The sequence below is a fragment of the Coenobita brevimanus genome, chromosome 68, assembly GCF_032717465.1.
Source record: "Coenobita brevimanus isolate Jiangsu-jjx chromosome 68, ASM3271746v2, whole genome shotgun sequence".
NCBI lineage: Eukaryota > Metazoa > Arthropoda > Malacostraca > Decapoda > Coenobitidae > Coenobita > Coenobita brevimanus.
The window spans coordinates 21,502,545-21,524,706 of record NC_137021.1 but is presented as its reverse complement, the minus strand read 5'-3'; the positions used below and the strand labels follow the sequence as shown (position 1 = coordinate 21,524,706).

General features: G+C 39.6%; 1 non-coding gene across 1 annotated transcript; it reads left to right on the top strand.

The window, feature by feature from the left end:
• Positions 1–1,968: 1,968 nt before the first annotated feature.
• On the top strand, positions 1,969–2,086 carry LOC145405955 (5S ribosomal RNA). Its single transcript, XR_013898490.1, has one exon. It is a non-coding gene; the product is annotated as a 5S ribosomal RNA (ribosomal RNA).
• The last annotated feature ends 20,076 nt before the right edge of the window (positions 2,087–22,162 follow it).

Below are 22,162 nucleotides of genomic sequence, written 5' to 3'. Positions count from 1 at the left end.
TATATATATATATATATATATCATCATCAGCCGTTTGAGTATCCACTGCAGGACCGGCCTATCCCGACCGAAGTCGGGACGATACAGCCAATGCATCTCTACCAAGTGGCTTAGGCTGTCTGGTAGAGATTGTATGTAGGGTGAGAAGTGCTTGTAAGTGTAATTGTAGTGTTGGAGTGGCTTTGGATGTGTGTGTAGTCTGTGAACCAAGTGTAATCGGCCTGTGCAAGCCGACTGGGTGCAAGCATACTTTACAGTAAGCGATACTGGTTCACCCACAGCACCCCTTGTGTCCGCCAATGCAGTACGTGGCCGGGTGAACACTCTCAAAGTTTATTACCCTGGCGGGGCGCGAACCCTGGTCCACCCGTGTACGAAACGCACACTCTACCACTGTACCACGAAGGCTATATATATATATATATATATATATATATATATATATATATATATAATATGTAAAATGTTTCCTACAACAATTTTTGTATTTGCATTAATCATGCTTTATTCTTGCTTGATTTTGTCAAATACTGCTCACACACACACACACACACACACACTAGAGGGAAGTAGTTCTGATCGGAGGTGCTTGACACAGCTTCGTACTTTGCTTGATGTTTATGATAAAAAAACAGTCTCCTGGTAGCCATCATTGCCCAGAAAAGCACTTGCGAGTAAAGGCATCTGTTACTTGCTGTAATTTGTGAATTGTGCCCAGGAAGCAGTGTTCATCACCAAAAGAGAGAGAAACTGTCATTCCGTCCCAGCCTAGGCTTCCCACGTAAAGAAATACATTGCGCTAAATGCAAACTACAATGACGCGATTTGTTGGTTCAGATTTAAAGCGAATACTACCTAAGAAGGTGCAAAATAAGCTGTGAAATATCTCAAATGAGAAAGAAAGGAAATAATGGGAACAAACAAAATTGCCAAGAAGGTAGCTTCTTTGATTATTATGCGCGGCATCGCCAATATAATTACAGTTGCTGTGTCGGTGATGACGTCTGATGCAGTGCTGTTAGAGATATTGCTGATAAACTGGCAAGTAGTGCATGTGCAAATGTACTGTATTTTGAAACAGTATGAGAACACCAAGTTGGAATAATTTAGAAAGCTTGAGTATTTTTGGCATCGGAGAGGAGGAACACGAGAATGAGGGAATATTGGAAGCAAAACTGGCTGAATTTGCTGGCGATATGGGAGTCACTGTTATGCCAGATTACATTTCTGTCGTACATAGTTTGGGGAATGCAAAAGACATGAGTAGGCCAGCGTTTGTGCGTTTTTGTCCCAGTAAAATAAGAGAATGAATTTCTAAATAAGAAGACGAACTGGAGGGGAAGAAAGAGAAAGCTTTCATTTATGAAGATTTAACACCTTTACGTGCCACAGTGTTTAATACAATTAAAGAACATGGGGCAGCGAAATATGTAACAACTAATGATAGACTAATAATAGTTTCGCACACTAACTGGAAAAGCCCTGTTGAACTAAGCGGCTCTGTTGACCTTACACAAGGCTGGCTTGACTTCAACAGATTCGAAATGGATGAAATTAGATAATCTGATCAGTGAATAGGGTTATGAAGGAGCACATGGCTTAAACACGCACACACACTCCTACCTGCAACACATCACAAACGCAAAACGCTGTAAGTGAACCTGTACCTTGTGTTCCACATCTACATAATATTACTCTGTTATCCTTTAATGTGTGTGGTGTCAAATCTAATTTTTTATCAAAAGAATCTGTTGATCTTTTATGAGGTTATGATATAATATGAATAGGTGAGGCAAACGTGCTGATGATGATATAAGGAATGTGCAGGAGTGAATGACAAGTATAAATATCTGACATTGTGTATAAGAATAAGTATGATTTACGTAGTTTTATATCAGTTGGTCTCCTCATTGCTGTTAGAAATGATGCCTGTTTTAAGTAGAAGCACAGATAAAATGCCTGTGAAACTTAACTGGCAGTACCACGTTGAGTACACCGCTTCCCGTCCGATCAGCGAAGTTAAGCAACGTTGGGTCTGGTTAGTACTTGGATGGGTGACCGCCTGGGAAAACCAGATGCTGTTGGCATCCCTACGTGTCAAGTGGGGTTGGTGGAGGATTAGTGCCCCTTCCTGTAAAACAATTAACTTTAAGCCGTTGGCCACCCCGTTTGGGATACATGGCGTCTGGCAATGAATGAATGATGAAAAGTATATGGGACGAATGTGGGTTCAGATAAGGACCTTTAAATAATCAGTGCTTATATCCCTCCTTCACATTCACGATAATGCTGAAGTAGATCATTTTGATGGACTAGATAACTTCGATGATTATATATTTACATGTTTATGTAGTGATATTAATGCTAGCATTGGCACCACGGCAGACAGGCTTAATGTGACTGATGATAATAGTGATGGTCATATACTTGCTTATTTGGTTTCACAAACTTGAGTGATTTTTCTCATACCAGAAAACATGTGTAATCAAGATTTAACTCCACAGATATCCGTACGTAAAAAATTGACTGAAATTTTTAAAAATAATCAAAAATTAATTTTTAATGGGAAGGTGGGTGGTGATTGGGGACTTGCAATAGTCACCACTACTTACGGTACAACCGTAGACTACGTTTTTGGTTCACCACTATTAATGCAGCATGTTACAGAATTTACAATACTAGATTATGATTCATTATATTCTGACGTTCATTGTGGTTTACATGTATAAATGAAATTTTACACTACTGAAACTACTGTAAGCACAACAGATGCTCAGGCAGATGATAATGTATGTGTGAAGCCTGGAAGCTGGAGAACAGAAGAGTGAGTACGAGAGGAAGAATATTGCAGAGTGAATGAGTTGGTTGTGACGGTGATGAGTTGTCTGTTGATGAGATAAACCAAGAACTGAAAGAAGTATTAGTTGAACCCGCACTAAAATTTTTTCACAGCTGAAGAATAATACCTATATATTAAACAAAAATCAACAGTGCTAGTTTTAAAAGTTTTTTTTTTTTTTTAATAACAGAACAGAGGAAGGAAAAACAAATGAATAAAAAAAAAAATCCATGCACCAGATTGCTGGTGTCCTCTGTTCATAAAATATTTGTAACAGTTAGACTCGAGCAGCAGTAGGTTAAAGTTTGGAGGGAAACAACTCTCGGGAAGCAAGTTCCACAGAGATGCAGTTCGGGGAATGAAAGAATTCTGATAGGCAGAAGTTCTGCATTATGGCTGAGTGACATTCCAGTCATGAACGCTGCCAGCTGCCCATGTAGCAAGAGGGAAGGCATGGAGAGGTGGCACCATGGACGCAACTTCGTCTGAACATTTGCTGTAGAAATATCTGTAAAATAATGCATGAGAGGCAACATTCCTTCTTACTTTTAGGGAAGGTAGTTTATTAGTAATAGCAGGGTCATTAATAATTCTAACAGCTTTGTTCTGAATCTTGTCTACTTGTTTTTATGCAACCTCTCCACATCTGCTCCACAAGGGTGAGCAGTATTCAAGCTGAGAGCACACATGACTCTTATAAATTATAGCAAACTGCTCGTCAGTGAAGAAGTTACGGACACTGTACAATAATTCAAGTTTCTTTGAGGCGGTTTTAGCAAGTGATCTAACATGAGAGGCCCAGCTGAGGGCATTGTTAAGCGAGACGCCGAGAATTTCATTACTTTTGGAAATGGGGATATTTGTAGCATTGAAGGTAATATATGATTCTGGTAATACCTGCCTATTAATAAGTTGTATATATTTAGTTTTATTAGCATTAAATGAGACAAGGTTGTTTTGTCCCCATTCACTGATCGTGGATAAGTCTTGATTTAAAGAGATGGCTGTACTGAGGTGAGAGTTGGAGATATCGGACTTTGTAAATGGATGTCTGAGTGTGAATGAACTATGAAGTGTTGAGTCAACTGCATAGGAAATGAATGGGATTGTGGGTGACAGATAAGAGATCATTAATATGAACGAGGAACAGGGTTGGTGCCAGAACTGATCCCTGCAGCACGCCGGCATTAACTGAGTGGAAAGTGGAATATACATCATCTACTTTTACTCTTATTTTTCTATTGCTGAGATATGAGGAAATCGAAGGAACAAAAGAGTATAGTCCATAGCAAGGGAGTTTGGACAACAGTGAACGGTGCCAGACTCTGTCAAAAGCTTTAGAAATATCCAGGGCTACTGCATGAGTTTCTCCATGTAGGTCAACTGATTGATGGATGGTATGAGTCAGGAGATTGCGTGTGTCAATGGTGGATCTTTTTTGGCAAAAAACATATTGTCTATCACTAATTAAGTTGTTGGATTCAAGATGTTTAACTATGTGCTTATTAATTACAGTTTCAAAAACCTTACCAATAGAAGTTATGACAGCTATTGGTCTGTAATCAGAGGGGTCAGAGGAACTTCCTTTCTTTGGAATTGGGTGGATATTGGCTTCTTTCCATGAATTAGGGAATGAAGAAGTACGAATGCATAGTCTGAATAATTTTGCAAGAACAGAGGCAGGTTCTGGGGAACACTGTTTCAAAACAATTGGCAGAATTCCATCTGGGCCTGGAGCTTTGTCGGTAGGTAAATTGTCTAGGATGGATTTCACGTACCTTGTCTGTATTTTAAGTGGAACAATGTCGGGAGAGTCAAGTTCTAGTGGTGGGACATTCTGGCTGGCTTCCTCTAAGGTAGAATTTCTGGCAAATGTACTGCCAAAGATATCTGCTTTCCCATGCGGGTCATTTGTAATGTTGCCATCTGGAGATTTTAGTGGGGGAATGGATGATGACTTGTTTAAGTTATTATTGAAAGAATTGAGAGTTGACCAGAATATTCTACTGTCATTAGGGTTGTTAAGTAGTTTTGATGCTTGGTTTTGAAGAAAGTTTGATTTAGCAAGATTTATTACAGCTTTTGCATGGTTTCTAGCAATTTTAAAATGCGAAAGTGATTCAGATGTTTTTTATTTCAAGTAATAGTTATATGCTGATGACTTTTGGGCTGTTGCTCTGGCACAGTTGCTATCAAAACATTTTGGAGAGTTCGATCTTTTAGTGAATTGTTGACTTGGTATGAATAAATCTATACCAGCTAGTATTAAATCGCAAATGTGGGACTGGGTATGATACCCATTGCTAGAAATGCTGAAAAGACTACCACAAAGCTAGACTCATGTATACCGTGCACAAGAATAATGAAAACTACAACAAAATGACTGAGAAAAGTAGAACATATAAAAGGGAACTAGACTTAAAATACAGAGAAAAATAGTTTAATAGAGGAGTTACGAGGATTGAAAGAAAAGATCGAAAATCTTATTGGGAAATATTAAGAGGCAATAGGGGAAACAGTGAATTCCAATTACACTTAATTTCTGTGAACATTTTAAATTGCTGGCAAATGAAGATGACAGTGTTAAAGGAAATGAAAATAGGGGAGACTGGTCCTAGTTGTGATTTTTTTTTTCCTTATTTCATCATAGGTTAATGGTATAATATAATGATTTTTTGTCTGGAAGCAGGAAAATATGTCCTTGTAATATAGTCAAAATAAACGAAAACATTTTTGCCATATAATTATTTACAGGTTAATGATGGTTTGTCATTCGTCACAATATACCCCAGATCCGGGGCAACTTGTTATGCACTCCGGGGTATATTGATATGCATGTTATAGAACCTAAATATGTCCATAATTATTCTACTGTCATTAACATGTGAATACATGTGAAGTGGCCTACTGGATGTTGTGCAAGTAAAATTAAATTATATCATTATCATGCATTTAGTCACTCATCACAAACTCTGTCAGTAAATGAATCATTCAGTTGTGCAACTGTTATAATTCAATTACTCCATCACCGTCACCAGCACTCGCAAAATCACTCACTTGCTCCATTTTCATTATTAGAGAGAGTTAGACAGATATAAATTGCTTGATTTATATTGACAGACTGATTCACTGATAGAGATAGATAGATGAAGAAATAGATAGTCTGCGACATATAGGCAAATACTGACAGATATATTAGATAGGTAGATAGACAGATAGATAGAATGACAATTAAACTGACAGATAAACACAGATACCACCTAGATCTACAGAAAGGTTACCTTTACCAACACCGTTCATTAACGAATATGTTATTTTTACATTACACTGTCCTGATCTGCAACACTTTTATATTATTAGTATCCATAACTTGTTTGACTGCTGCCTCCATGACAGCCTGTTTTCCAAGGGTAAACCGGGCATGGTTGAAGGGATTGGCTGAAAATATTGGGATAATTTAGTACAGTTGTTCTCGAATAAAGTAAATTGATTCTGTAACAACTAACCCATAACAACAAAACCCAACACTGGTTTTCTGAACACTTGGCCATTTTTATTTATAAAAATGATGCCTCCACTATAAACCTGTGCTAATTTCATAGCCTTTTCACATATCTGGTTCCACACAACAGGTGGCTCAGCTGCATTAACAGGTGGCTTTGATACAAAACGTTGAACATGAGAAACAGTTTCGATGGTTAAAATATTTATTTTTTCTCATGGTTCTTACTCAAGTAACGCTTTCAAGTTGCCACTTCAGGCTTTACCTTTGTTTGAAGGCTGCATAACATGGCGACGACCATCTATAGACTAATTATGGAGATACTGAGGGTGTAACAACTTCGACATGTAAGATGTAGACCCGGTCTCCCTTGAAAATGAGGTAGATGATGAAAACACCTCACCAGTGCCCAGTAACCCCCAAACTGTCGATGAAATATAGAGGATCATTAGTAATTTAAAGAATAATAAGACCCCTGCACGTACTATGATGCTAAATGAAAATACTAAATGCATCCAGCAACTCTTGGACCCCTTATACTTGAATGTGAAACTGTTTAGTAAGATCCTTGATACTGGTATCATTTCATCTGAGTAGCTCATCTGTGCTATACTGATAGTGTCGCTAAATTAAAATAAAGGTGACATCCTTGGCCTTAATAATTATAGGAGGATCAACACTCCTTAGTTGTATGGGAAACCATGTACTTCTGTATTAAGCGAACGTTTAAATGAACACTCAGATACTACGGATATTATAAGTGAAACAAGCCGGTTCTGGACAAGGATATTCCACTTTAGACCATATATATATATATTTTTTAAATGCATAAAAGTCTGGTTTAACTGAAAAAAGATGAAACTTTCATCTTTATTTGCTGACTGCAAAATCATTCGATTTGGTGTGGCAAGAACGTTTGTGGTACAAATTGGTGATGGAGAATGTAAACGATAACATACTTGATGTAATACGAGATATGTATAGTATTATTATATCCTGCATAATGTTAAACCAACAGATGTCTGATATATTTTTCTGTAATATAGGGATTAGGCAGGGTGAAACTTGTTACCTTTCCTTTTCACATTATATATTATCAATACTGAGGCGAAGTTAACTGAATATAATTGTAATTATATAGATCAGTGATGATCTGGTTAATTCTTATTTTAAATTATTTGTGTTAATGCATGCAGATGTCAAAGTTATACTGTATGACGGTGAGTAGGGAATGAAACAGGTACTTATAGTTATGTATACCTATTGCAGTGACTGAAAATAAAGGATAACCTGTATTAAAAATTAATGTAGTGTTAGCAAGGACCAAGTTCAGACTAGTGATTATAAGTTTGAATCTGGGAGGGAAAGCATTCTAGCAGTGGAAGAATATAAGTATATTGGTATATTGTTTAATTTTAATTGTAAATTTCGTGAAGGAAAACCGGGACGACAATTACAGGCAACGAGAGCTATGTATTCACTAACAGTTACATGCTGCAAATACGATTTACCAAGTGATATGCAGATTGGAATGCTTAATCCAATAGTGTTACCAGTTACGATCTATGCTGCAGAGATATGGGGTCATTATTATCGCCCACCTTTACCAAGACAAGGAGATAGGCTATAATTTTTGGTGTGTGTGTGTGTGGGGGGGAATCAAAATATCTGGAAAAAGAGGTGGACGAATTTTCACCAAACCTTCAGGAAATAGGAACCATGTGGATGTGCGGAAGCCTATTACTTTTAGCTAGAATATGGTCAAAGACGATCGAATGCCACCCGACATATATTGTTAACTGTGGATTAGCTTTTTTGCGAAATGCAGTGACTGAATTCCATAGAGCTTTCAGATTTTTCTTAAAATTTGATTTGGAAGTAACTTGTACCTTAGCCAACAGCAGGTTTTGTTGAGTGATTAGAATTCGGCCGGCTGAATGTTTTCGTTTAATACTGAAAAAATAGAAATATTGCAAATTCTCAAAGCAGGTTTTACTTTTTCACAAGAATACAAGTACTGTTTTTGTGTATGGAGAACTTGGAATCTATCCACCATTTAGTGTTGAATGAATGGTTACTGATCTAGAATAATTTCAGATAAAAACACTAAGTTCTTTTATCTAATGTGCAAATGGTTGTTGCAGCTGAACATGTTAGGCATTTACACCTCACCAAATTGGTTTTAAAAAGCAGTTAAACTGAGGTTCAAAAACCAGCGTATTACTACATGGAATTATAACTTATTTCAGTCTATTTGTGGAACTTAAAGAAAGTACAGTTGCGGACATATCAAACAGAAACATCTCGTCCCCCAGCAAGGTGGTGTAATGCTGTCCGCACCTGGCAACGCTGATAGGTATGGAACTTCACCAGGTTTCGTTTGGTGGCTAGGACGAACCGAATGCGATGATCATAGCAGCATTTATTGGTGTACATAAACAGTGCCCCGCCTGACAGAATACTAATTAACAACGTTTTGTGAATATGGTAATCAAACAGTTACAAACAATACATATTCGTATATTAGTCACATGAAACACACAGGTTTCGTAAGTGTGACTTTCGACAAACATCATGAATCATACAACATATACTGATAGCCAGCATATAAGCCATTATAACATTACCTGCATTCCCACACTTATTATAATAACCACAAAATTACCGTGACCCCCCTCCCCTCTGGCCGTGAACCTGAAATCGGTAGACCTCTTAAATAACGCAATTTCGTAAGAGGTGACGCCAAAGGAGGAGGCAGGGTGGGGCGCCTGGGAGACAGGAGGGGGGAGGGGGGTGAGAAGGGGGCAATAGTGGGAAGGGGCTGGTGGAAGGAGGCCTCCTTAGGAGACGAGTCATGGGGTAGGGGAGTGTGGACTGTGACAGGAAACTTGGATGGGATGGACAAATGATACGCTGGTGACACGGTGCCAAATCACCTCTAGTTTAAAGTAAATTATTGAATATGATAGTCAGGCCGTTAAATGTTACCGGTACGCAGACTTGGGCACGTTAGGTAGTCTACCAGCATGTTATATCGTCTATAGGACGACCTACTGCCCACGGAGTGGCACATTACACAAACCCTGCATTACCAGTGCATGGTGACGACTGTCATCACATGGTGATATATGAAACGCCCCTAGAATGTTTGATGTCACACTTGTTGTCATAGCAACTAGGAAATATTCTTCTTGTGTTTATGTAGTAACATCACGGATGACGATTGTGATATCGAAAGCAGAGGAGGGGGAGGGAATAATTTTCTCTAGTCACCATAAATAATATTTAGCAGTAGTAATTCGTGCCTATGGTTCTCGTTAATATCTGTACGGCACCGATTTAAACGAAAGCATGATTTACTAGGGGGGAACTGGACTGGGTCTAGGACATAGGCGATACTGGGGTGGCCTTATAGGTGGGTAGAGAGATGCCCTATCAGCTGTATTACATGATCTTTATGTTTGATTACTTTTAACCCTATACTAATAGAGTTCATCGTGGTATTTGATTCACACCCTCAGTGTCCAGTTCTCTGTTCGCCCCTCCCTCTTCCCAACAACTGAATGCACTCAGACTTGGGTACTGACGGGGAGGAGAGATGGCCATATTGACTGCCACACCATGAATAGCAGATCACATGCTTATACATCAGCGATTGTGGTTCATCCGTGTTCTTTAATGGATTGCAATATACACCGTTACTCAGCCAGGGCAACAGCTCCATGTTCGGACACTGTTGACGTGTGTGGCTCAGTAGTTGCTCTTCGTGAACAGGTCAATGGTCCTCGTATTTATCTTTATCATGCATTGTGAACGCTACTCGGTTGTTTACCATAACAAAACACTGCGGATAAAGTATGTGTTTGCATTTAATACAAGCGATTCCTGTAACTAATGGCATAGTTGATGTAATATGCACGTGCTGAAACTGGATAACTGAAGACATTACAACCATATTCCATCATTATTGGCTCGAGAATTTGTGAGGGAATGCTTGGGGGATACGACAGTTCCTCAGTATGAACCTAAACATAACTAATAACTACTGGCAATGTGTAAAATCAACAGCCAAGCACGGCATACAAAAACGATAACAAACCTGGGTTAGGTAAATCCACCTTTATTTCACATTGGTGCTTTACAGTTATTAATGAAAAACATAGGGACCATCATTACTGTCAGAATGTTCGTATTTATTGGTGATAATGGAAAAATCTACATAAGCCTATCCCAACTTTCTCTGCGATATCAGTCGTCATCCATGATGATACCAAGTAACTGGCTACAAGAGCAATTCCCAGTCACTATAGAAACCGCTGTAACATCTGACAAACTGTAGGTACGTGTCATATTATTGCACATTAACAAATAGTCACCATACTCAAAATACAGAGGTATTGAGCACCCAGTGGAAACTGAGTCGTGAATTATTACCAACTATGACGGTCAAATACAGTACGTGGGAACGTCAACATAACGTTTCATGGTCTGACCGTAAAATTCCATATTCTCCATGAAACAATGATTTGGCCCAGCCATCACCTTGTAATCTATCCCTCCCACTGTAGCTCTTGTCGTCTACCAAAGTCCCCTACCCCATCATCCCTCTCCTCTAGTCCCCAGTTCGACCACTATTGCCCCCTTCCTCACCCGCCTCTCTCCTCCTGTCTCCTAGGTCCCCCTCCCCCACCCTGCCTCCTTTTGTGGTGCCACCTCCTGTATGTAGTGAGCTTGCTTCGATTTTAGAAGCCTACAAATGCCAGGTTTACGGTAGGGAGGATGGACGTCACGATAATTCTCTGTTCGTTGATGGATGTGGGGAAGCTGATAACTATAACTTGTATGATGAACTGTTAGCCTAACTGTTGTATGGTCCATGACGTGAAACTAAACCACTCATGAAATCCGTGTCATAATTTTTAAAAACTTACCATAATCATAACATGCTGTTATCAGTACAATAACTGGCGGAACATTGCTTATATAATATATTATTATCACCAATACTTCGTAACTGCGCACAGCGGCAATGATAAAAACGTTCGGTTCGTCCTAGCGACCGAACGAACCCTAGTGAAGTTACACACTTATCAGTGTTACCAGATGCGGACAGCATTACACCACCTCGCTTGAGGACTGAATGTTTCTGTTCGATATGTCCGCAACTGCACAAAAATGATTATGGTATGGGAAACTATAAAAAAATAAAAATAAAACTGCTGGGGGGGTAACCACATTCTATTGAGCAACTACGAATTTGTAATAGCAGAATAACAAATATTGGAGGTAGATAACTTGGTTTAGGAGGGAGCTGTGCTCTATTTTTTTTTTTTTTAATAAAAGTCTGAGCAAGTAAATATATTCTATTCAATTACACACACACACACACACACACACACACACACACACACACACATATATAATATACTGCAATATATATATATATATATATATATATATATATATATATATATATATATATATATATATATATATATATATATATATATATATATATATATATATATATATATATATATATATATTGTAATGGGGGGTATATTACGGTACACTCTTAACCCTTAATTAAGCAACCAAAAGGGATAAGATGAAGTTTGCAAGAAAACTAACATAACTTTACTGTACACTATAACATACACAACAAACAAGAAACCAGGGTTCATTTTACAAAAGGGAGGATTCATATAGGCCTCAGGATACAAATATAAAACAAGTTATTTCTTACCTAACCAGGATACACTCTGTGGAGGCTAAGTACTCACAAAACTCGAGGAAACGTGGAGACTTCGAAGGTTAAATCCAGATATAAATCACACACTAGTGTAAATGGAGGAGTGAACCAAAAATGGGAAATGATGCACAAACAGTGTGTTTTGTAATCAAAGTCACTTATTGATTAGTGTTGGGGAAAAGTGCAACACAATGTGACAAAAGTGTAAAGTGACAGTAAATGTGTTCAAATGTGTGCAAATGACAAAATGTGTACAGGGATGTGTGAACAAAAAGAGACAAAATGTATCTCTTCACATATTCCTGGAGCTTATAAAGGAGACTTACTCCGCCTTTCTCAGCTAATTAACCACTAGGCTGTCTTAAAAACAATCTCTGTCCATACAGAAACAATAGAGCCACCTGCTACCAATGAGGGCCTCATGCATTCCAAACAGAACCAATTGCGTGCCATCAAGAACGTGATGAAAGTGCCATTTAGGCTTCTAATTGGCAAACATCCCTACTTTGCTTCTCCCACATTATGTCACACCCACAGTTCAAGGACAAGAGGAACTTTCTGGGTAATTTGTGAGAAAACATGTGGGGTGTTATCAGTTGAGAAGGCAAAAGTGACCGCTTGAGTAAACACAGCTGGGGATCAGGGTCACCCTTTACAGGCAGCAAAACTGATTAGAAAAAAAGATTTATTTTCTTAATGGCTCGCTTCTCTCTCTTTTCATTATTACCTTATCTTCTATTTCACCCATTCGCTACTGGGGTAACTACGCCAGTGACACCTTCCTTCCTGAGAGAAGAAATTTCCCAAGGGGAAATTTCTGGATACTGTACAATCAAGTTCTGGACAGGTACTCTGCTAAAACATTACTAACACCTTTTACATGTCTTACATCAATGGAGGTATGCTTGCAAAAATAGGGCCCAGCTGGTCAATCTAAGATTTTTGTCCTTAAATCGGGACAAAAATTTCAGAGGGTGGTGATCAGTGTACACTACATCACCTGACCCTGGACCAACATATACAGAGAAGTGTTGAAGGGCAAGTATGAGTGCAAGGAGTTCTTTCTCAATAGTTGAATAATTTCTCTGGGCCTTATTGAACTTTTTGCTAAAATAGCACACAGGCATATCAAAGCCTTCATCATTATCCTGAAGCAAAAGTGCGCCGGCCCCTAGGCCACTGGCATCAACAGCTAATTTAAAGGGTTTATCAAAATTGGGAGCTTGAAGCACTGGGTGACTTGACAGGATGGCTTTGACTTTAGAATAGGCTTCCTCACATTCTGGCTTCCACTCATACTTGACTCCTTTTCTTAACAAATCAGTGAGGGGAGCTACAAGATCAGAGAAGTTCAGGACAAAACGTCTGTAGTACCCTACCATACCAAAGAATCGTTGCAACTTTCTCTTATTTTTGGGTTGGGGGGAATTGACTATGGCCTGGACTTTAACATCAGGTGGACTCACTTGGCCTAAACTGACCATAATAACCTAGGTATTGCACTCGAGCCCTCACAAATTCACATTTAGCTAAATTAAGTACTAAATTAGCAGAGGACAGTCTCTGAAGCAAGGCATCTAATTGGCTCAAGTGTTGTTCCCAGGTGTTGCTAAAAATAACAACATCGTCATAAGGAATACAGTTCTCAACATCCTTGGTGAGGTCATTCATCAGCCTTTGGAAGGTGGCAGGAGCATTCTTCATACCATAGGGCATGACCTTACATTTATAAGTCCTGCCACCGACCACAAATCAGGAAATTTCTTGGGCCCTTTCTGTGAGTGGGACTTGCCAATATTCCTTCATTAAATCTAATTTTGTGATAAACTTAGCACTGCCTATCGCGTCCACACAATCATCTACTCTAGGAAGTGGGTAAGTATCAGTCTTGGTAAGGGAGTTGACTTTACGATAATCAATACAAAAGCGATGGGACCCATTGGGGAGCACTACTCACTTTGACAGGACTCGATTAACCCCTGCTGCAACATGTAGTTCAGCTCCTCTCGAATGATGGTCTGCTTCTGAGGACTAGCTCGGTAGGGGGACTGCTTTACAGGGCTGGCATCTCCAACGTCCACATCGTGCTGTGCCTCTTCCGTCCATCCTGGGGTGTCCTGGAAGACATCAGGGAACTTCCTGAGAAGGGCAACAAGCTCAGCACACCGCTCTGCAGTCAAGTGGGAGAGTTTTATCAGTCAGTGTACTCCAAGCTTCCTGGTTTTCTCTCCAACTGGTCATCTGGTCCAAAGTCAAGGGCAGCCCTCGTTCTCCGCCAAGTCGACAGCCGACACCACGCATGCAGCACTAGGGGGGTCCAAGTCTCGCCTGTGGTACTCCTTCAACATATTTATGTGGAACAGTCTTCGTTCCTTCCTCCGGTCTGGGGTTAAATTGACATAATTTACTTCACCTACCCTCTTTTCCACTAGATAAGGACCTGCAAAACTTGCCTGCAGAAGCTGACCATGAAAGGGAAGCAAGACAAGAATTTAATTGCCTGGGTGAAACACTCTGTGCCTAACTGTCTAGAGTGGTCATACCACCTCTTCATCTTCTCCTGAGAGGACTCCAAGTGTGCCCTGGCTACTTCCATACTATAGGCCAGTCTTTCTTTAAATTTTGACACATAGTCTAGCAAGTTAATTTGGTCATCATCATTGACCCATTGTTCTTTGAGGAGTTTAAGAGGACCTCTTACTTCATGGCCAAAGATTAACTGAAATGGGGAGTAGCCCAAGGACTTGCTCGGTGCCTCTCTGGTTGCAAAAAGTAGGAAAGGCCATCACTTTTTCATTCCTTTTCATCAACACATAGTTTTCTGAGCATACTTTTCAAAGTTTGGTGATACCTCTCTAATGCACCTTGACTCTGAGGATGATATGCTGAGGAAGTGATCTGTGAGACTCCTAACTCCTTAAGGGTTTGTATGAACAGTATGGAATTAAAATTACTGCCTTGATCTGACTGCACTTCTTTAGGGAGACCAAAACGGGTAAAGAAGGTTAGCATCTCCTTTACAACCAATTTAGCTGAAATATTTCTCAAGGGAATGGCTTCAGGATATCTAGTGGCCATGTCTAACATTGTGAGGATGTACTGGTGGCCTGAAGACGTCTTAGGCAAAGGGCCAACAATGTCAACAAGGACTCTAGTGAATGGGGCCTCAAACACTGGTAGAGGAATCAAAGGAGCTGCAGGGATGGGCTTATTGCTCTTACCGCCTAGCTAACAGGTGTGACATGACCTACAGAACCGGGAGACATCTCGACGGATTCCAGGCCAGTAAAAATGCTGCCAGATGCGGGAGAGAGTCTTCCTCACCCCTAAGTGACCTGCTAAAGAAGAGTCATGAGCAATGGACATAATTTTTTGCCTATAGGGTCTTGGAACCACCACCTGATGTACAGTCTCCCACTCGTTATCATGAGCAACACTAGGAGGTCTCCATCTTCTCATTAACACGTTATTTGGCCTTAAATAATAACACTCTGTCAGTTCAGACTCACATTCATTTTCCCTAACTGCTGAGTCAATTAAAGTGGCAATCTCTGGATCAGATCTTTGCATATCAGCTAACTTTCCACTTGCATCAATCTGGGGAGAATCATCAACCTCTGAGTCATTTAACTGGGCAAAAAAGGTATCACCAAGCCCAATATCATCATCTGCATTGCCAGTGCCATTACTGTCAACATTCTCATGGCTGGCTTTTGCCATCATAGCTCTAGTTACAGCACATGTGGGAAACAATTTAGGACATGTATCTTTCAACTCTTTAGTCCTATCCTCACTCAGGGGAGTTTTTGACACACAGGGAACAGCAGTCACTTTTCCTCCTGCCAGGTCATTATCCAAAAGGAAAGTGATCACTTGTACAGGAAGCTGGTCAACTTCACCCACAGGCACTGAACCAATAACTAACTCTGACTGGAGCTTCACCTCAACTAGGGGAACAGATACAAACTCAGCTATACCCTGTAGCAAGACACATTCATTAGGGTCAGCTACATCAACAATCCCCTTCAACATTAGTGACTGTGAAGCTCCTGTGTCTCTAAGTATAGTGACTTCCTTACCACCTTTTCCCTCAACTGAAACTAACCCCTTAGAAATAAAAGTTAGGAAATAAATGACCTGGGAAGGAGTCACCTTGAGTACTGCTTTGGGGAGGACACTCTGATGGAGTCTTATTACCACTCTCACCTGAACCTGATGGCTGCACTGCTCCAGTCTTACTAGTGTCTAACAATGGCTCTAAAGGAGTGTGTCTATCCACCACTGACAGTTCCACTCTGGCCTTATCAACAATATACACCTGCTGGGGTTGTGTCTGACTACTGCTAACAATATCTGTGGGTGGCTGCTCTCTGTTGGTGTCAAAAGATCCCCAGGAGTTTACCAAATAACAGGTTTTTTTAAGGGGCTTTTCCCTCGTTTTTTCCAGCACCAATCCTCCAAGTGCCCCGTTTTTTGGCAATAATGGCAAAACCTGACACTTTTTCTTGACCCTCTGGCAACACTGTCCTCACTTACTTTCGTAGAACTAACATGGTCTGGGGTTGCAGTGTTCCCACTAGTGTCACTTGACATTAACTTGCCTTGCCTTTACCAGAAGAGGGGTTCACTAAAACTGGTTGGTTCACTCTCCTACCCTTAACAAATAACTGAGGCTTACGTTCATGCTTATGAATTATACTATAGTTATCTGCTACAACAGCAGCCTCAGCTAGGGAATCTAAATCTTTCTCCACTAGGCATGTAGCCACATCCCTATCTATCTTGCCAGTGAAGTTCTCCAAGATCATTAATTCTTTAAGTTTACAGAAATCATCAACTTTCTTAGAATGCAATCATTGATCAAATTAGTCTGTGAGTACTCTACCATATTCCACATGAATCTGATCTTTCTGTTTAAAGATGGATCTAAATTTAAGCCTATATGCCTCTGGCACGAGTTCATATGCTTTGAGAAAGGCATCTTTTAAACAATCATATTTGGCACTTTGATCAACAGATAGAGAAATATAAGCCTCTTGAGCCTTTCCTTTCAAAACACTCTGCAGCAGTACTGTCCAAGGGTCTTTTGGCCACGGGAGATGACCTGCTACCTTTTTAAACATATGGAAATAGTTAGTGACATATTGCTCATTAAAGGGAGGTACTAGCTTAATGTTCCTAGCTGCATCAAAAGACTCCTTGGCAGATGAACTATTAGCTCTAGGTAAGCTATCAGGGTGCTTCAGTCTGAATTCGTGATCCATTTCCTTTTGTCTCATTTGAGCCTGTAAATCTATTTCCCTCATTTTGGCTTGCACTTCAAGTTTCCTCAATTTAATTCTGGCTAACTCAAGTTGCACTTTGTCACCAGTATCATGAGCAGAAAACTCACTAGAGCCAGGTATCTCCGATGCCAAAGGCTCAGGATCAATACCTTGTGCAGTATCAAATGGCTCAGAACTAGCTATAGAGGTCTCACTTTGCTCAAACATGGTGTCCAATATTAAATCAAGTAACTTAGTCTTAGTGACTGAGGCAGGAAATCTCAACTGTAAGGCCTGGGCAAGCAATATGAGCTCGTGTTTTGTGAGTGTTTTCACTCTGGTTGGGGATGGCTTAGAATCCAAAAATGCTTTCACATCACTATCACTCATTAGGGCCATGATTACTGATTATAGTTAAGTAGGTAAGAGTAAGCATTGTGTATGTGGCCAAGGTTGCCAATATTATGTCACAGAGCTATCTTGGCGGGGTCGCCAAATTGTTATGGGGGGGTATATTACGGTGCACTCTTAACCTTAATTAAGCACCAAATGGGATAAGATAAAGTTTGCAAGAAAACTAACTTAACTTTGCTGTACACTATAACTTACACAACCAAAGAAAAAACCAGGGTTCGTTTTACAAAAGGGAGGATTCATATAGGCCTCAGGATACAAATATAAAACAAGTTATTTCTTACCTAACCAGATTACACTCAGTGGAGGCTAAGTACTCATAAAGCTTGAGGAAACGTGGAGACTTCGAAGGTTAAAGCCAGATATAAATCACACACTAGTGTAAATGGAGGAGTGAATCAAAAATGGGGAATGGTACACAAACAGTGTGTTTTGTAATCAAAGTCACTTATTGATTAGTGTTGGGGAAAAGTGCAACACAATGTGACAAAAGTGTAAAGTGACAATAAATGTGTACAAATGACAAAATGTGTACACGAATGTGTGTACAAAAATAGACAAAATGTGTCTCTTCATATTTTCCTGGAGCTTATAAAGGAGACTTACTCCACCTTTCTCAGCTAATTAACCACTAGGCTGTCTTTAAAACAATCTCTGTCCATACAGAAACAATAGAGGCACCTGCTACCAATGAGGGCTTCATACACTCCACACAGAACCAATTGCGTGCCATCAAGAACGTGATGAAAGTGCCATTTAGGCTTCTAATTGGCAAACATCCCTACTTTGCTTCTCCCACATTGTGTCACACCCACAGTTCAAGGGCAGGAGGAACTTTCTGGGTAATTTGTGAGAAAACATCTGGTGTGTTATCGGTTGAGAAGGCAGAAGTGACCGCTTGGGTAAACACAGCTGGGGACACCCTTTACAGGCAGCAAAACTGATAAGAAAAAATATTTATGTTCTTAATGGCTCGCTTCTCTCTCCTTTCATTATCACCTTATCTTCTATTTCACCCATTCGCCACTGGGGTAACTACGCCAGTGACTATATATATATATATATTGCCAAATAAATCTGTATAGTTTATCTCCCCTCAATGCATCATTAGAACCCTGTGTATTTGACTCCATGTCAACACAGTTGTCCTACCTAAACCTCACCCTTACTAGTGAAATTATTTTGCTGGGTGATTTTAATGTTCATAATGTAGAATGGTTGTTGCATTCTGCCAGGACTTATGTTACTGGTGTAGAGTGAAAGTTGTTCACAAAATCATTTAATCTCACGCAACTTGTACAAGAAAAAAAAAAAAAAGCTAACCAAGAATAACAAACAATCCGGACCATAGTTCCTATATTTTGGACCTATTCCTGACAACTAACCCAGATTAATGCAGGATAGAGGTACTGTTATCACCTGGATCCTCCAAGCACAATCTCATCAAAGCGTCATTCGTCAGTTGCCTCAAACCTCCTGGTTCGGAACCAGTCAGGGTGACCAGATGGCGCTTTGATAGGGCAGACTGAGATGGATTTAGAAATTAGCTAATATTTCATGGCAATCTTTCTTCTCTACCAACATTAATTTTACCCAGTCCCACACTAATGACCCACAAAATGATATGGAATTGACCTTACCCAGTCAACAATTTACTAAAAGATCAGACTCCTCTAATTACTTCAACAGCAATTGTACCAGAGGAACCACTCAAGAGACCTAGGCCAATAACAGTTACTAAAAGAAAAAACTACTGAATCCCTCAATCAGTATAAAATTGTTAGAATCCGTGCAAAAGCAGTAATATGTTCCACATAGTCAAAGTTTCAACCAAGCATCCAAACTCTTAAATAATAATGACAATAGAATATTCAGGTACACTCTCAGTTCTTTTGACAGTAACTTTAACAACTCATCACTCATTCCCTAACTAAAATTTTCAAACTGAAACACTGCAAATGGCTCTCATCGAACAGCTACGGTAACATTCTTGCCAGTATGTTTGCCAGAAAATTGATCTTACAGAAGGTCAGTCAGAACGTTCCTGTACTAAAACTTGATTCTCCAGAAACTGGTTCACTAAAGATACAGACGAGACACGTAAAATCTATTCTAGACAAAATTCCAACCAACAAAGCTTCAGGTCCAGATAGAATTTCTCCAACAGCTTTGAAAAAGTGTTCCCTCAAATTTGCTCCTCTTCTAGCAAAATTATTCAGATTATGCACATAAACTTTTTCATTCCCAAATTCCTGGAACCAGGGGCAGGATCACATAACAATGCTACCTGGCACCTCCCAGGGTGGCAGCTAGGGGAAGGCATTCCAGATATAACAGGAACCATCTTCGATGGCATGGACTATGGGACCCCCATAGATATATAGGACTCCACTGAATACATTGAATAAGGTGGCACAAAAAGTACATGTCATTAGAAACTATTTGGCAGGGAGGTGAGATTATTTGCCACAATCCCTCCAACCAGACATTAATTTTAAGGTTAATGATTTCACAGGTGTTCCTATTGGATCATCTTCCACTTAAGGTCCAACTGCACTGTCCCCTGAACTTACAGGCTTTGTGCCACCGAAATTCAGTTGGCACTGTCTCGGCAAATCAGAAACCGGGACGTTAAACAAACTGAAATCCATGTAGACCTTCGCATACAGTGTAAAAAGCCTTGCAGACAACTAAAACTGGATACCTTAATGACTGAATTAGAAAACATTAGTTGTTATATTGTAGGTCTGAGTGAGATCCAGAGAAAAGAATAAAAATTATATCATTTCCAAGAAAGCAACCACCTAGTTTACTATAGAGGAAGACAAAATAAAAAAGTTAGTGGTTTCTAATCAACAGAAATTTTACACAAAACGTTATTATATTCAATAGTGTATCCGACATAGTAGGATGTATTGTAATTAGACTAGGCAAAAGATACGTCCTGACAGTATTTCAATATGTGCACTGACTTCCAAAAGCTCAGATGAACAAATAGAAACATTCTATGACGACATCTCCCAGATATATGGAAGAAGAAAAGACAAAATATACTATGCTCATGGGAGACTTCAATGCAGAATTTGACAAATCGAAAAATGGAGAAGCATGTATGCAAAGGAATGACAGAGATGAAATGGTGGTAAATTTTGCCGAAACGTATAACATGAGAAGCACGAACACATTCTCTGACAAACGTAGAAGGAGAAGATGAACCTTGAGAAGATGAAATGGAGAAACAAAGAATGAAATCGACTTCTTTATTGCAGATAAGAATAACACGATAATGGATGTCAGTATCAGCAAGGTAAATATAGGAAGTTACCATAGAATTGTGGGTTCAACATCCAGATTCAACTTAAGAAGTGAAAGAAAGCTGATTAAAAATAAAAAGATATGCCCAAAAAAGGTATGCGAAGACAATGCAGCCTTTCAGTTAGAAATAATGAACAGATTTCAGGCTGTAAGTAATGCAGAGCCTGACAATGATTAGCTGAAAGATAGACTAAAAAGAATAAGTGCTAAGATAATCAGTAGTGGAACAAGGGAAAGCAAAAACAACCAAAGCCAACAAGTATTCAAACATGACCCTCGGCCTCATGAAAAGAAAGACGATGAATGTAAAAAATAAAAAAAGTTGAAATAGGTCATAATTAAAGAAGCACATGAACAAGAAATAAAAAGAAAAAAAAAGAAAGAGCAACATGGATCGGACCAAAGGAACCATCAAAAAATGAAAAAGTCTGAAAGGGTCCAAAGTAAAATGGCACTAGGAAAGCAACAAATTAAATACCTGAAAGACAAAAGCGGTGAAGTTATTAAATGCAGAGATACGATCGCGAGGAGAGCTGATGAATTTAACAAAGCACTATATATCAAAGACAATAGTACCAATAGCTAACTTACTGGCTGACACAAGTGAAATACCTGAGGTAACACCAGACGATGTAAAAATTTCCAAGTATGAAAAGAGGAGACACCCCAGAAGATGAAATAGTAGCAAATTTACTGCCGGATGCAGGACAGCAGAACTAAAAAACTGGCTTGCCTACTTTGTTGGAGGGACAGAAATCAAGAGTGAGAGCATTGGAAATGAGTTATTTGAGAGGAGCATGTGGAGTCACATGGAGAGACAGACTGACAAATGAGGAAGTGAAGGAGTATTGCGGTGTGGATGTGGATGTGATAGGAAGCAGTACGAGAAACACATTAAGGTGGTTTGGCCATGTGTAGAGGATGAAGAGTGAGAGACTGACAAAGAGAGTGTATGTGAGTGTCGTGGAGTGGTGGAGAGGGAGGGGGAGGCCAAGAATGAGATGGGGGGATGGAGTGAAGAGGTATAAGAGAAAGGAGGGTGTGAGCTGGAAGCAGGGGAGTGAAATGGAGGGGGA